A 15,076-nucleotide genomic window follows, 5' to 3' on the forward strand; every position below is an offset into this window, starting at 1 on the left:
GTTCACCCCATCTGATTTTGGCCTTCCTGCTCGTGAGTCCAACATAGAAAATGCCACATGGACATTTCAAACCGTAAATTACATTCATGGTATCACATGTGGATGTGTGTTTTAATGGTATTGTAAATCCTTTGTGTGGGTGATTTACTTTGTTGCCTTGGATCACATTATGACAACAACTGCAATTGTTCCATGGCAACGTTCCTTTATAGATCTTTGATGTATCTTTCTTGTGACTGAAGTCTGATTTGATTAAGAAATCACGAATACTTCTACTCTTGCTGTAAGCAAAGAGTGGTGTCGTTGGGAAGAGTCTTGCAAGATTCGGGTCAAGGGATAACAGTCCCCAATTCCTCTTTAGTATTTTTTTCACTTGACTACTCTGTTGTGAGTAGGTGGTAACATACACTAATTCTGTACCTGATTTCTTAGTGCTTGGTTTTAGTGCTGTTTCTTTCGTCATTCTCTTGACAACGTCTGCCTTTGATTGTAATTTTTGAGAATCATATCCTCTTGCCAGAAATGTCTTGGTAAGATCCACCGATTTTCTTTCAAATTATTCCTCTTCCGAAATAATTTGCCTATATCTGAGAAGTTGGCTGAATGGAATGCTCTCAATGGTGTTCTTAGGGTGAAAGCTTGATGCCAGTAGTATACTGTTCCTGTCGGTACTTTTTGTATATACTATGGTTTCTAGGCAATTCTCTTTGTAATACACAAGAACATCAAGGAATTCAAATTGTTTCTTACTTTATTTGTGTGTGAATTTAATCCTTGGTGATAACGTATTCATTCAGTCAAAGAAATGATTTAATTCTTCGCTTGTACCTCTCCATATACCAAAGAGGTCATCGATGTATCTCACAAAGAATTGTAGTTTGACGTTCCATATGGTACTGTTTAGGATTTGGGTTTCTTATATGTGTGCCATATAGATGTTTGCGTAACTTGGGGCCATGGCGGCCCCCATTGACATCCTAGAGGTTTGTAGGAAGTAACAATCTTCAAATTTAAAGAAATTGTTGTTCCGGATAATCTTTAGAAGTTTCAAAACAAAAACTTTGTCGGATTGTACTTTTTGTTTGGTATTCAAAAGCATCCATTCCACTGCTTCTAGACCATTCTGATGTGTAATGTTAGTATATAAACTTGCCACATCCATATTAAACAAGATATCAGTTTCTTCACTGAAAGTGGAACACTGAGTTTCCTCAGAAAGTCGTTTGTGTCTTTAATATAGGTGGTGATCGTCGGCACCAATGTTTGTAAGATATTATCCACGTACTGTGCTAGAGGTTCAAGTAAGCTATTGGAGGCAGCTATGATTGGTCTTCCAGGGGGATTATGTAAGTCCTTGTGAATTTTTGGAAGAGTATACATTACTGGCATGATGGGGTGTGTATTAGTAAGGAAAGCTTTTGTCTTATGGGTAATAAGTTCATCCATCTGTGCCTGATCCAATGTGGCTTTAATAAGTTATCTGACTTGTATTGTAGGATCATTGTAGATTTCCAAATAGGTATCTTGATCAGATAGCTGTCTTTCTATTTCAGATTTGTACTTTTCTGTATGGTAGATTACCTATAGACGTCTCCTTTTGGCCAGGAATTTTAAGTGACATTTTGTAGGCAGCCTATTAGGAGTGGAATAATTAGCCGAGGTTTGCTCAGAGCTCTCAGATAAATTGGATTCCTGATGTTGAATGCTGACATTTGTTGCCTCATCAATTTTTTCAGGAATAATTCAACTTGTGAGATTACCCGTCCCCTTGCTTTAAAGGTTTTTTTGCCCGCACAGCCTTTTTACGTGCCCTCTTAGACTTCTGGCTTGGAGGGTTGTTATTATGAGTGAGTAAGCCATCTGATAAGGAATATTACGAGTGGCAGCCCGTCTTGCCATACAATGTTGTTTCCTAGAGAAAAAGATTGCTAAGGTTTCCAGAGTAGCTTCATGCACCACTACGGCGGGAGAAGCCGCTTGTGAGTTCAAGTTGGGGCAAAGTAGGAAATTCCCTGGAAGATCTTGTTCTTCATCCAGTAATGTGTTGATAATATTAGGAGGGTTCAAGGTGTTTTCGTGTATATGGCCACACAGTTTTAATAGTAATTTCATAGCAAGCTGGATAGAAGACATGAAAGATTGTAACTCAGTAGGAATCAACATATTGCTTAGGGAAACTTCCAGGGCCATTGATTCCTCCATTTGGACAGCACCCTCGGAGTCTATCACCAAGTTAGGTGAGGCCGATAAACGCGCTGATGGAATAAAACCTTCCTCGGCATTTACCACTTGTGCATTTGTCGTCACTTTGTTCTCATTGGGTAGGATTGGATTTCCCATTGGGGCTGCCATGGACTTTTGAATTGATAGACAAAGATCAAGTAGGGAGTTATTGCTGATGTCGTCAAAATTGAGGGAACCATGTGAAAGGCCACCTCCTGCTATAAGGAATTCACTGTTTCCTGTTCAAGTGTAGATTTTGCTGCAGCTTTCTGGCTCATAAAGAAAGTCGGTAGGGTGCCCCTTTATATAGGAGAGACCATGTTAGTATTGCTTTTAGATTTGTCCACTCCTTTAGCATTTGCCTTAGTGTGAGGGTCCTGCTTCCCCTCTCGACCCGTCGGTAGGCTATAGGCTAGCTTTTGGGGTTTACTTTGATATGGCATAGTTCTTAACATGCTGCTTAGAATAAGATAAAAATAAACGCCCCTCGTTAGCCTAATGAGTCAAGAGTTAGGGCTATGGCATGGGACAGCCCACGTCACACTGCCTGAAGTAGTCGGTTTGGAGGCGTTAGCAGACTATAAGGTTCTTCACGTAGTATTCAAATATAATGAAAGTGCGTGCCACTGTTAAATGTAATAGATCGAAATAAAAGGCTATGGCGAGGGAAAATCCCATGTCACACTCCTTGCAGGAATCAGTCTGGAAGCATTATCAGGCTATGAGATGTTCCAATCACACTCCCAATGTACACCAACCAGACTGCCGAGATATTTCAGTTCAAAAACAGTCACAGATAGTTTTACATGCACGTATCAGCGTGACTTGAAATTGTAGGTACCTGCGGCATCCAGCGAGCAAGATGCCTAAAATGTTTCAGTTGGGTCCAAAGGCTCCGTCCTGCGCTCTGTCCTGCACTCAGTGATGCTGGAGTTACTGTTGACTTCTGTTGCCTTTCATGCCTTGAAACACTTGTGTGTAGGTGCGTTATAAATGCCATATCATATCATATCATTCCGGCCACCCGGATGCCCAGTAACATGATAACACACAGTGCCGAGCTTTTAAACCCAGCCTGCTGCAAGTTCAATAGAAAATAAAAACAGACTTCCAAGCAGGATCCAACGTTCCAAGAACTGAATGAAGAAGATGTAACTGTTTCTTCACAATAACACACAGCGCACCGATCACTACTCCTTCCCATAGAACACCAAAACAAATTAGAATACCAAATTGTCAACAGAGACTGCAACTAAGGTACGCAGAATTCTAAAAAAAAATGAAAGTGCTCTTGATAGATGAAGTAAGCATGGTGTCCAACCTCATGTTGTCTTTAATTCATCTCAGAATGCAAAAAGTCCTAAAAACCAACCACGAGGAACTGTTTGGAAGAAAACATGTTATTGTATTTGGAGACCTACAGTTGACGCCAGTGAAAGGGCAACCTATATTCAAAACATTAGGACACAAAGAATGCAACATTTCTCTCTGCAGCATTGGACATGTAAATCTCTGGCAACAATTTCACTACAAAGAACTAACTCAAAACATGCACCAGCCTGCATACCATATGCTAACATTTTAAAAAGCATTAGAACTGGACTGCTTACTAAAGATGCAAAAATCCATCTTAAATAGTAGACTAATGCATGAGCTGTATGAGCAAAACACATCTGTTCTTGATGTGGGACAATTAACGCAAATAAATCTGAAATGCATGTCCTTAATTCCAATGCTTGCAAGCTGTAGTCATTTCAACAAAACAATGTTGAAAAAAGAAATGCAACCTATACTGCATATCAGCTCCACAGACAAACTAGAAGTGCATGCATTGACAATTCCTATGTGTCAACCAGCAACAGCATGACGAAATAGCTTAGAAAAATGTATCTCCAACACAGCCGGATTGGATAAAATATCAACTTTGTGTCTGAACTGTAGAGTAATTCTAAAACCTAACCTTGACGTAAAACAAGCCTAAGTCAATGAAGCAATTGGTACAGTTGTTGACTTCCAGGCATCTCCACATGCCAACAACATTCAGTTTGCCAATATCCATTTTGACAAACTTGCAAAGGTTAAACAAATTGGCCAAACAGTAGGACATTTACTTCTTTTCAAAGGCATGTACATACACAGAGAGCAATATTCTCTGTCACTTGCATATGCTGTCACTATTCAAAAATCACAAAGTCTAACCCTGGATCATGCATTGATTGTCATTGGCAGCACAATCTTTAACGAAGGCATGATTTACGTAGCCCTATCACGTCTGCGTAGACTCAATGGTCTATTCCTAGTTAAGTTTGATGCAAACAAAGTCAATGCTGAGATTCCTTGCATCCTGGAATACAACAGGCTATGGGCAATATACACCCCCATCTAAATATGTACACTTTACCGAAAAAATAAAAACCTTTTAAAAGGTATATAATAAAAACAGAAGCTATACCAGATTTCCCAACAACACCACTAAAAAAACAATGACCAACTCATACATCAAACAATACAACCACAAAACTATCTAGTACAAAGCCAAGGTCACATCCATCAGAAAAGAAAGACACAAATGTCTTTTCTCCACAAAGATATACAGGCTCATTTAACGATCCACAAACAGAACTCTCTGGTCCATCTAAATTCACAAACACAACTGGAGTAAATTGTTATGATAATGTGACAATGAATCTTCTATTTCAATTGCCACCAATTGTGCACAACATTTACTTAAACGGCTCGGAGAAGTTGTGTTTGCTAATGTTTGTCCTTCACAGAAATGCCACACATAATCCTGACTATGCTTACAGTGTCTCAGGTATAAGGCAAGAAGTGGACTACTTTGCAGCAATGGTAAAATGTACCATAAACACACAAGAAGATCCACGAGAATTCCTAATGTACTTACTACAATTGGAAACCAAAAATATCCCTATGAATTCAATCTTCCAGATTTCATACACATGGAAACATACATGCACTCTCTACAATCATGTTTCACAAGACCACCTCCTTGATGAACGATTTCTTTATGTATCCATACCATATTGTGAATCCATTCCATTTCACCAGGTTCTTCAGAATGCAAATCATGGCATGTTATGTCCTTTTTGCAATTCAGTCCATAGTTCCACCATGCAAATGAACTCACATAGCAAATATGCCATACTAATGCTTCTAAGGTACCATGCAGATGGTACCAAAATAACTGTAATCTTACAGGCTTCATGCACGGCCAAGTATCTCTTGGAAAGAAAACCTTCTATACAGTAGGTATAATATACAACGTTTGTGCCACAACTACTTTAGGGCACTGCAGTGCATATGTGAAAAAAAATGTTTTTGGTTTGAATGTAACAAAACCTCTGTTACCCCAAAACATAGGTTACCAACACATATAATAAATGCACACTTAATATTTCTTCAACCAAAATTTAGTCACTAAATTGTACAACAATTAACAGTTAGAATGTGCCAGCAGGTATCCAACTACATCCATAATACTGCAAGAAAACTTTTCAAAGTCAATCTAGTTATAATACGCCAAAAGGTATCTAACTACTTCAAAAATACCCTTTGTTGCAAAGTACTTCAAATACAGTATCGGAATTGTTATATATCAAAACATCTTAAAATGTAGTTAGAATACGCCAACAGGTATTAACTATTTCATGCATTCCCTCTATTACAACATACTGCAAACAAACATACTATCACCCTTACGCTCACGTAACTGTAATAATTTTTTTTAATCCAGTACGGAATTATTTTCCCAAAGACCCAATGATTATATCAAGTAAAAACAACAGCAGTGTGGCATACACTAATGTTGTAGGAAACATAGTACTTAAACTGTACTGTTTATGAGGGTCTAAAACAGAAAATGTATATTAAAAACTGTATACCACTGCAGCTTTTGAACTATCATGCTTAACCAACTGTACATTTATTTTTACACAGAAACCAAACCACAGAAGGCAGCTGCATGATGCTACACCACTCAGTAGCCACACCAATCTTAATAATCTGCATATTCTATAACCAATATCCTCAATTGTACTACTGGCCGTACTCCTATTACATTACCTATAATTTCAATACACATATTACTACTGTGGTGATTTTACCCAGTGCACATATTTTGGGGAGCATGGCCTGTGGTCATGCCCACATTATATGGCCAATGGCCACAGCACAATTAACTTTATAACAAGTACTTATCAGACACAGTCAACCAATAAATCTCACCCCCACCTCCCTGCAATTGAAATTATGTCTGCGGACACTGAACTTGACAGCGGGACCAGCAGCATTTCCAAACCCCTTTTTGATCTCTAAAAACAGCTACACATTGCCTACCATTTCTACACCCTCTTCTAACTGTCAAATAATCCTAAATGTCTTTTCCAAGCTGTCCGTTCACATTGCCGCCCGCAAACTACTGTGTTGCCCGCAGACAGCTAAGGCACGTGCCTGGCCTTTATCAACCTACAATAACAGCACCATATCATCTTTTTTCCACTACCCCACCATTCCCAGCCCCATTTTCCACCACCAAATGACCCAAAATATGTTGTCCATAATTTTTCCCCACTGCATTCTCCGCGGTCAGCTGTGACAGCCCACGGATCTAACACGGTGGGTGTTTCCAAAAATCGGACACACTTCACGCTTTTCACCATCCATTCAGCGAGCATCACTTCAGCCCCGGGGCAAATCAGAGGTCTGTCTGCAGACCGAACAGGGAAGTGAGTCTGTGGTATGGACCCATATATCACTCGTTTTTTTGGGCCTACTTTCTGGCCATTTTTTTTTTTTAACTACTGGATGGACTTACACCAAATTTACAAAAGCACACTTTCGGGCTTTGCCTGTAGACGTGAACAAATTTATTTCCATTGTGTCTATGGGAAATACCACCCATTTTGGGCCCCCCCCTTATAACTTTTCCACCCTTGACGAAAACGTACCAAACTTTTCAGGGTTGATCTGACGGGGCCAAGTACTTTTATTGCAAAGTTCCATTCAGATTTGTCTAGGGGGGAGCGTAGTTATAAGCCACCCAAAAAGTGCTCTTCCTGTGGGTTGAGCAACCGCAGGCACTGTAATTCAGTGAAATAAACCTTGATTACTAAGGTGATCATGTTTAACGCAACAAAAGCCCAGACATTCCACAATCAGGTCCACAATAATTATGCACCCCCTACTGCTCTTCGTATGACCTCAATGATGACATCACTGATGGCATCATACATGATATCACCAATGAGATCAATAATTACATCAAATGTGATATTACTGATTAAATAAGTTACAATCTTTTTTTTAACCTTTTTTAAACATATTTTATTGTGCTACACTTAACAATAATAACAAGACATTGCAGAATACACTGATACAGAAGTATGATATGATTACGTGTGGTGCATCCACTTGTAGTATAGGCATCTATAGACTTTAAAATACAAATATTTAATTTTATACAAATGGTTTGAATTTCATACATTAGTATTCAATTGAAATAGTTAATTGCAGGGAAAGTAGCTGATTCTGGTAATTCTATTTCCGGTATATCCAACATAATATAATATGTATATGTAGAAGCATATGTAGAAGCAACATAAAATAACAAGAGTTAGAAGTAGAAACATGTTTAATAGTGCGTGTCAATTTTCACATTAAAATGTACAATTCTCCTTACTTTAACAACATTACACAAACACATTATTTTCTAAATGGGAAGTTCAAATAAAAAACAATCAAATACAAAAGAATGTATGTGCCCTTGTGCATTGTGATAATATATAATCTAAGAATTTGAAGTTTTGTTAATATGCAAACAAATCATTTAATTATACTATTATAGAAAAGAAATTACAATAATGAAGATTAGAAAGTAAATATAATTATAGACTTACCAAAAGTATTACTAATATTTTGAAATGTTACTCCAATTTAACAGGTCACCTTCCAAAGTATATTATTGCTTACATACTGTTCTTCTTTGTAATAATACCTGTATGTAATTACAATTATATACATTGTGTTGCAGTTAAAGAAACATGGGCAGAATACATGGCACTGTGTAAGTACATATATGTTATGTTGAAAAATAGAGTTGTCATATAAAATGTAATTAATCAAACTGGTAACATCAGTGATGCCATGCATGATGCAATTAGTGACACCATCAGTGATGTCATCAGTGATGTAATGTCTAACATAATTAGTGACATCACCAGCAATGCCATCAGTAATGTTATCTGTGATGTCATCATTGTGGTCATATACCGCACAACAGGAGGGTGCATAGTTAAGGAGGACTTGCTCAAAATGCATTTGCTGAATTTCATGTGTTTTGTTGCGATCAATCTGATCACCTTAACTCTCTCATAATCAAGGTTTTGTTCACAGTATTTCCAAGCTTTTGTTGGTATGCATTTTCTATGTTAAATCTGATAACCTTAACTCTCTCCTAACTAAAGTTTTTTTCACTGAATTTCAAGTGTTTTGTTATACTCTAGTTTTTTTGGGCCCACTAGTGATGGACTTCAGCCAAGGCCAGTGACCAGAGCCTTTGACCATGGCCACTGTGCATGTTGCACCAAGAGGTTTCTTTGGGGCCCATTAGTCATGGCCTTTGGCCGTGGCCACTGTACATGGTGCACCAATCAGTTTCATTGGGACGCACAAGCCATAGCCTTCGGCCCTAACTAGTGACCACAACTTCTCTGCAGCAAAGCACCAAAGCCGATATATATAAAGGTTTTAAGGAACAGGGAGCACTCTCATGTCTCTGTCAAATATTTTAACAACTACTAAATGGATTTACCCCAAACCAGTCAGTGCTATTAAGTCAACACTTTGTGCCCAAATTGTTTCTTATTTCATACAAAACTGTCCTGCAGTTTTCACACGATGGCTGTTCAGAAACTGTACTTTTTCTCTATGGGAAAATTAGGGGGAGGAGGATGAAAACTGTGTTTTTATGTTTTCTTTAAAACGTGTTAATTTATTATGAATTTTTTGCAAAATTTCAACTTTGAGGGAGCCTTCAGCAAACTTTTCATTTTTAATATTGTATCCAAATCATCTAGCAAATCAATGTTATTAGCCTTGCTCAGCCTCTATGCTGCAAAGCATTAGGGTCGATACTAATGTTTTAAGGAGCAGGGAGCACACTGTTCTCTGTCCAATATTGTTTAAACTACTTTATGGATTTACCCCAAACAGTCAAGGAAATTACGTTAATGATTTGTGCCCAAGTTGTTTCTTATTCGGTTCGAATCTGCCCAGCAGTTTTCCAGCTACGGCTATTAAAAACTGCACTTTTTCTCTATGGGCTGAAAACCGTGGTGTGCCAACAAGTAGGTACTAAACTGTATACAGGAAGGCTCACTGATACGTTTAATTTGTGCTGTAAAGAATACGTGATTCAACATCCTTGGTGCTACAAGGTCAACTAGTGGCAGCATTAATGCTTGGAATCCTAATCAGCAATACAACTTGTTTATCATTGTACAAATGGAATAAAGTGTGTTAGCCTTGCAAAAAATGTGATTAGTTCGCAACATGTGTTGGCTGTAATGTCAATTTATTCGACACTGCATAAGAAACAACACACATTTTAAAAACGCAATTCCAGTTACTCCGAGTTTGGATCCCTTATAGGGTCTTTTTTATATTTTTTAAATAAAGGCGAACATTGGTCAGAGCATCCACTTACATAAATACATAAGGTAACATCTTATGACAAGTTAATAAGGAATAGCAACTTAGGTGTTAAAACCATAACATTATTCATATACCCATAAAAATGCACCTTGCCCAGCTAAAATAAATATTACAAACAAACATCATTAAGCCTCCCATATAATTCCTGAAAGCTTATGTAGCATATTGCGAGGACACAGCAAAAACTACATCTGAGTAGTACCATAGACATCAACAGTTTTTTATTCAAGCATCAATCGTACAAGACATATTTGATCAATACCGAAAAGAAAACTATCAGATCAATATTTAACCTGGACTCATAATTTTGAGTTGCCCATGATGTCCTGAAAGAGCAGACATACTCAGTTGGTAAAAGGGGCTTGTTTTTCAGGAAGAGTGTGTTCATGACTGATATCCACAATGGCGTAGAAAGAATTGCTTCCAGGCTTTCCAAAAATGCCATCTATGATTCAACACCCTACACCAGGTAATGCCTGATAGTTAAAACCCCTAACTCTGTTAATTCTGCTTTATAGATGGAAAGTGCAGAGCTAAGAGATCTAATGACAGCAGAATTCAAGATAGAGCAAAATCAACATATTCTTAAGTCATGCATAGTGGACAAACAAATATTGAAAATTGTGCAATCAGAACACTTATTATCAGTTTAACTTGGGACCAAGAACTTGTAAAGTTGGTCAAGTTTAAAAAGTTCAAGCAAAAGGTTACACATAAAGACTTCCTGGCAAATGCTTCAACAGAATCCAGATATTGCTTGGTTCCCATTTTCACAGAATAGGTTATCCATAATAATTCAATGGTCCAGTTATCGCAAGCTGTTTCCATCATAGATATTTAAGGCTTTGGGTAAGCAATTGTTTTCTATAGGAGGTAACTAAAATGTATGGTTTTCAATATTAAATGTGCATGTTTTTATCAAAGCCAAAAGAAACTATCAATGGTAGTTATAACATTACACTCAACAGATAAATGAAGTGTGCCATTAGAAGACAAATATACATTTGTTATAATAGCCACGTTCCTTAGGACTAACTGTAAGGTGTACCTAAAGATTTGGGGCACTTGGATGAAGTGTTAAAAGGTTCATAAGGAATGTGTTCTCCACAGATTTGTTTATGTAATATGGGGCTGCGGCAACAAATATCAGCTTCATATTGTACTGCGGGTTACCTCAGAACCCGCCAATAGAAATTACAAAAGTAATCCAAAAAGCAGTATTCACCAAGCAAGAAATAACACAATTTATCCTGGGCACAGGCGCAGCTGGGAAACAAAATTCACACAGAATGTGGAACAGAGCTGCATGAAGGACACTGTCAAAGATACACCCATAAAACAAGAGCTTTTATAATCATACAAACTAAATATCATCAAACTACATTGCAACATTAGCTTAGTCCTCCATGTGAGGCTAATTGGTACAGCTATGTCATTCCCCTATAGTGGGACATACATTATCCTTGCCACACCACCTTTGACCACCTCTGTAACATCATAGTCCAACCCCTAATTCCCACATCATAGTGCCAAAATATTGATACATTTGAAATGCCCAGCAGATCTTTATTCATCTGCTGCCGGTCATCTCCATTGATTTATTATGGGAATACAACCAACCATGACACTGGAGGAGCCTTGAACCATTGACAAGTTAATGGTTTAATATTGCATTTTAGGAAGTCTTCAAACTTCTTCCCAGGCTCACAGGAGCACAGGGGCAATTTGAAACCGCCATGGGACATTTTGAAACCGTCAGTAGACCAGTTTCATAAGCTAATATACCAAATTATAAAATAGTCATGCATTCACTGCCTTTCTCCAGGACCCATGAGCTTTGCTTCCTGACCTCCAAAGTATCAAAGCCTGTTCATTTCTTACTATATGATCCTGGGAACGTATTATTTGCAATATGCTGTAAGCCCCAGTGGCTACTAATCAAGTTAATACAATTTGAATTTGTTTCTAGTGAAGAGCATGCTTTTCAGAGCCTGGGTCGACTGTTAAGCCCCATATACTTACCTGCAAATCATCTTCATCTCCTATATGTTATTTGCTTAGAGCACAATTATTTAGAGCATTCTCCAGCCTAGTATATAGAACTGTGTGGCTTTCAACAATGCCCCCTCCCATCTTAGTGGGCTAATCCCACAGCAGATACGTTTGCGCCTTTGTACTGCACAGAACTCGCCTGCTCATTATACAACTTCACTCCATGTAAAGTTTCTTTCCCTCAAAATAATTTTAAAACATCCAAAATAGATCCAGTTTATACAATGAGGATAAACATGTTTATCAATGTTTGCACACCACCAATCCCTTTGCAAAGAAATTGAATTCCAAGGTAGTACAAATTGTTGACTGGGTTCATGTTACCATTTTCAAGATGAAGGAAGATTCTTAGAATGCTGTCATACCATGGCAACCTTTTTAGCCACACTTAAGCAATAAACTGAATAGTCTTCTAAAAGGAACATTATGCATTTTTCTTATTTCATTTGAGGGACATCATCAATAAGCTTAACTAACCACACTACCAGGAAGTATACATAGCTACCAGGTTTTCCACTCACATGCGTGACCTCTCGAGCCAGTCCTGTTTCTTTCCCATTGCCTGCTAAAACTTGAAGGCACATTTTTACCATTGTAAACATGAACCTACAAGTCAGTTCGTCGTGCCACGCATGAAACCTGGAAGCGTGGCCATTATGTCATTAATATATATGATCTAACAAGCATTGGCAAGGCCATCACTTTTGGTTTTATTTAGGCCTGGGAAATGCATTTATCAGATACTGCCATAATGGCCATACAATTGTAATGGTTGTAGGTGAAAGGATGGAAAAAAAAGGATCGAATGCCCTTTTTTTTTAAACAAAAAGGACCGAAAAAAAGGGTCTAATTATTTTTTTTTTACGCATACCAAACTAAAAAAAAATATAAATACATATATAAAAAAGCATTCGACCCTTTTTCTTCGGTCCTTTTGGTGTCGACCAAAAGGCATTCGATCCTTTTGTTTTAGATCCTTTGACTGGACACCAATTGTAACAACTTGAATATCGTGTTAGCACTTCAGAGTATTATGACAGTGCCTAGCAAATGCCTATCTAATGCCTATAAAAGAGCCACACCTATTAGCTTGGCTAATGCTTGTTATTAACAGGAATTCAGTGGAAGGAGCAGATGCAAGGACAACCACACTGATTATACATAAAGTGCCTTAAGACACACTTGGTTAAAACATTTCTCTTCACCATGAGCTGGTCTATAGTTACAAATATGCCATTACCTTGCAAAAGACAGCATATAAATAATGTAGGGTCTCTCTTAAAAGCATAACACTAGCTCAAAGAGATCACCAGAGAAGGGTATTTTATATGGGGGCAGTTAGCAGTTGACAATGGCCAATGGGTGGATACAAATCCACACAATACCCACAACATGCGTGTGTCCCTTCACATCCCATTTCTCTCCCAGGTTCATTTCCCATGGAGCTAGTTGTGGATTATAGACAACACTGAAAGCTCCACCTAATTGCCAAAACTTGAAAATGCTTGGAGAATCATATTCTAAGTCCTTCATCTCATTATAAGTGTTATTTTTGTTTTACTTGTAATTGCAGCGCTCTCAATTTCCAAGTGGTTGTGCATGAAGAGGCCACCCAGTCCTCGTGATATCCCTTTGGATCCTGGGTCTATTCAGTTTTTCTTTCCTATTTAAAACTTGGGAAAACTACAAGCCCCAGAATTATATGCAAAAACACAAATGGATGGCTTTCTCATACATGGTCAAAGAAAACCTGTTAGCGTTTTGATTTCTGCCTCCCTGCCAGGAGAGTTTAAAGCATTTGAGCTTGGGCTGCAATGTTATCAGTGAGTTTAGGGCTGGAGAGATGTGGTCCTTGCGTTTGGGGCCAAGGATAAGTCTTGCAGTCCTATTCTGCATTAGTTGACGGGGCAACGGTAGGAGTTAGGCAGATTAAGGAAAAGGCTGTTACAATGCTCTGGAGACATTGAGTTTTTGGGGGAAGGTGAGGAAAGTGAGAATTCCTCTTAGAAGATGAAGCTGAAAGGTTCATGGCCAGGTCGGTGATGTGTAAAGAGTAGGAGAGAGAGAGGAGTCGAAGATGACACCAAGGTTTTTTGCCTCGCAGGAGGGTGAGCGGAGGGTGCCCAAGCAGGGCGGCTAGAGTGCAGGAGGCAAGGAGGGAGCTGGGGTCCCAATGAGAAGGTCCTCAGTCTTATTGGCATTAAGGCAGAGATTGTTAGCAGTTCACTATGCCTAAATAGCAGACATACAGTCAGGAATGAGAGAGGAGGCAGTAGAGGGAAGCTTGAAGGAGAGCTATGTGTTGTCTGCATAACACTAGAAGTTGGAAGAGAAGACTGAGATCAAATGGGCTAGAGGGGCAAGGTAGATGTTGAAAAGCCATGGCGAGAGGATAGAGCCCTGAGGGACACCACAGATGGAGAGTGTGATGGAGGAGAGAAAAGGGCCCAGTTGAACCTGGGAAGGTCGGTCAGAGACGAAAGAGGTCAACCATCCCTAGCCAGGTCTGTGATGCCAAGCGTATTGTAAGTGAGAAACCCCCAAAAATACAGTTAATTCTCCCAATGGAGTCAATAAAAATGCATCCCAAGAGGGAATGAAACCAAGACCAAGTGCTGGTGGTATCAAAGGCTTTTTATCTAAAATAGGGCAAGCAGAATCTACTCTGCTCACGCCGAGAGCGCTCTGCAGAAGTCGTGTTACAATTTACTTTTATACATGAATATCGTCATCAGGTTGTGGGAAGGCCTAGGGGGCACATGAATATTTGGGATTGGCTACTAAGCGAGGGCACCTATAGGTGCCATCGGGTCGGAGGCACTTGGTTGGTTGAGGGCACATGGTGAGCTGATGTCGTGTCCTGGGTCAATCGGTCAGCTGGGCTCATCACGTTGTTATGTAGAGTAGTTTTCCCTTGTGGCCACACATTCCCATTCATTCACTATCATAATCTGCTTGTCCGGTGAACTCAAAGACCTGTATCTTAAACACTTGTGAAAACATAATCCAAAGGCAGGTTATTTATTACTGGCCATAGATTAAACGTTGTTCATTGATACTGCGCTTGGGC

Source organism: Ambystoma mexicanum, chromosome 1q, assembly GCF_040938575.1.
Source record: "Ambystoma mexicanum isolate Mex_15411 chromosome 1q, UKY_AmexF1_1, whole genome shotgun sequence".
NCBI lineage: Eukaryota > Metazoa > Chordata > Amphibia > Caudata > Ambystomatidae > Ambystoma > Ambystoma mexicanum.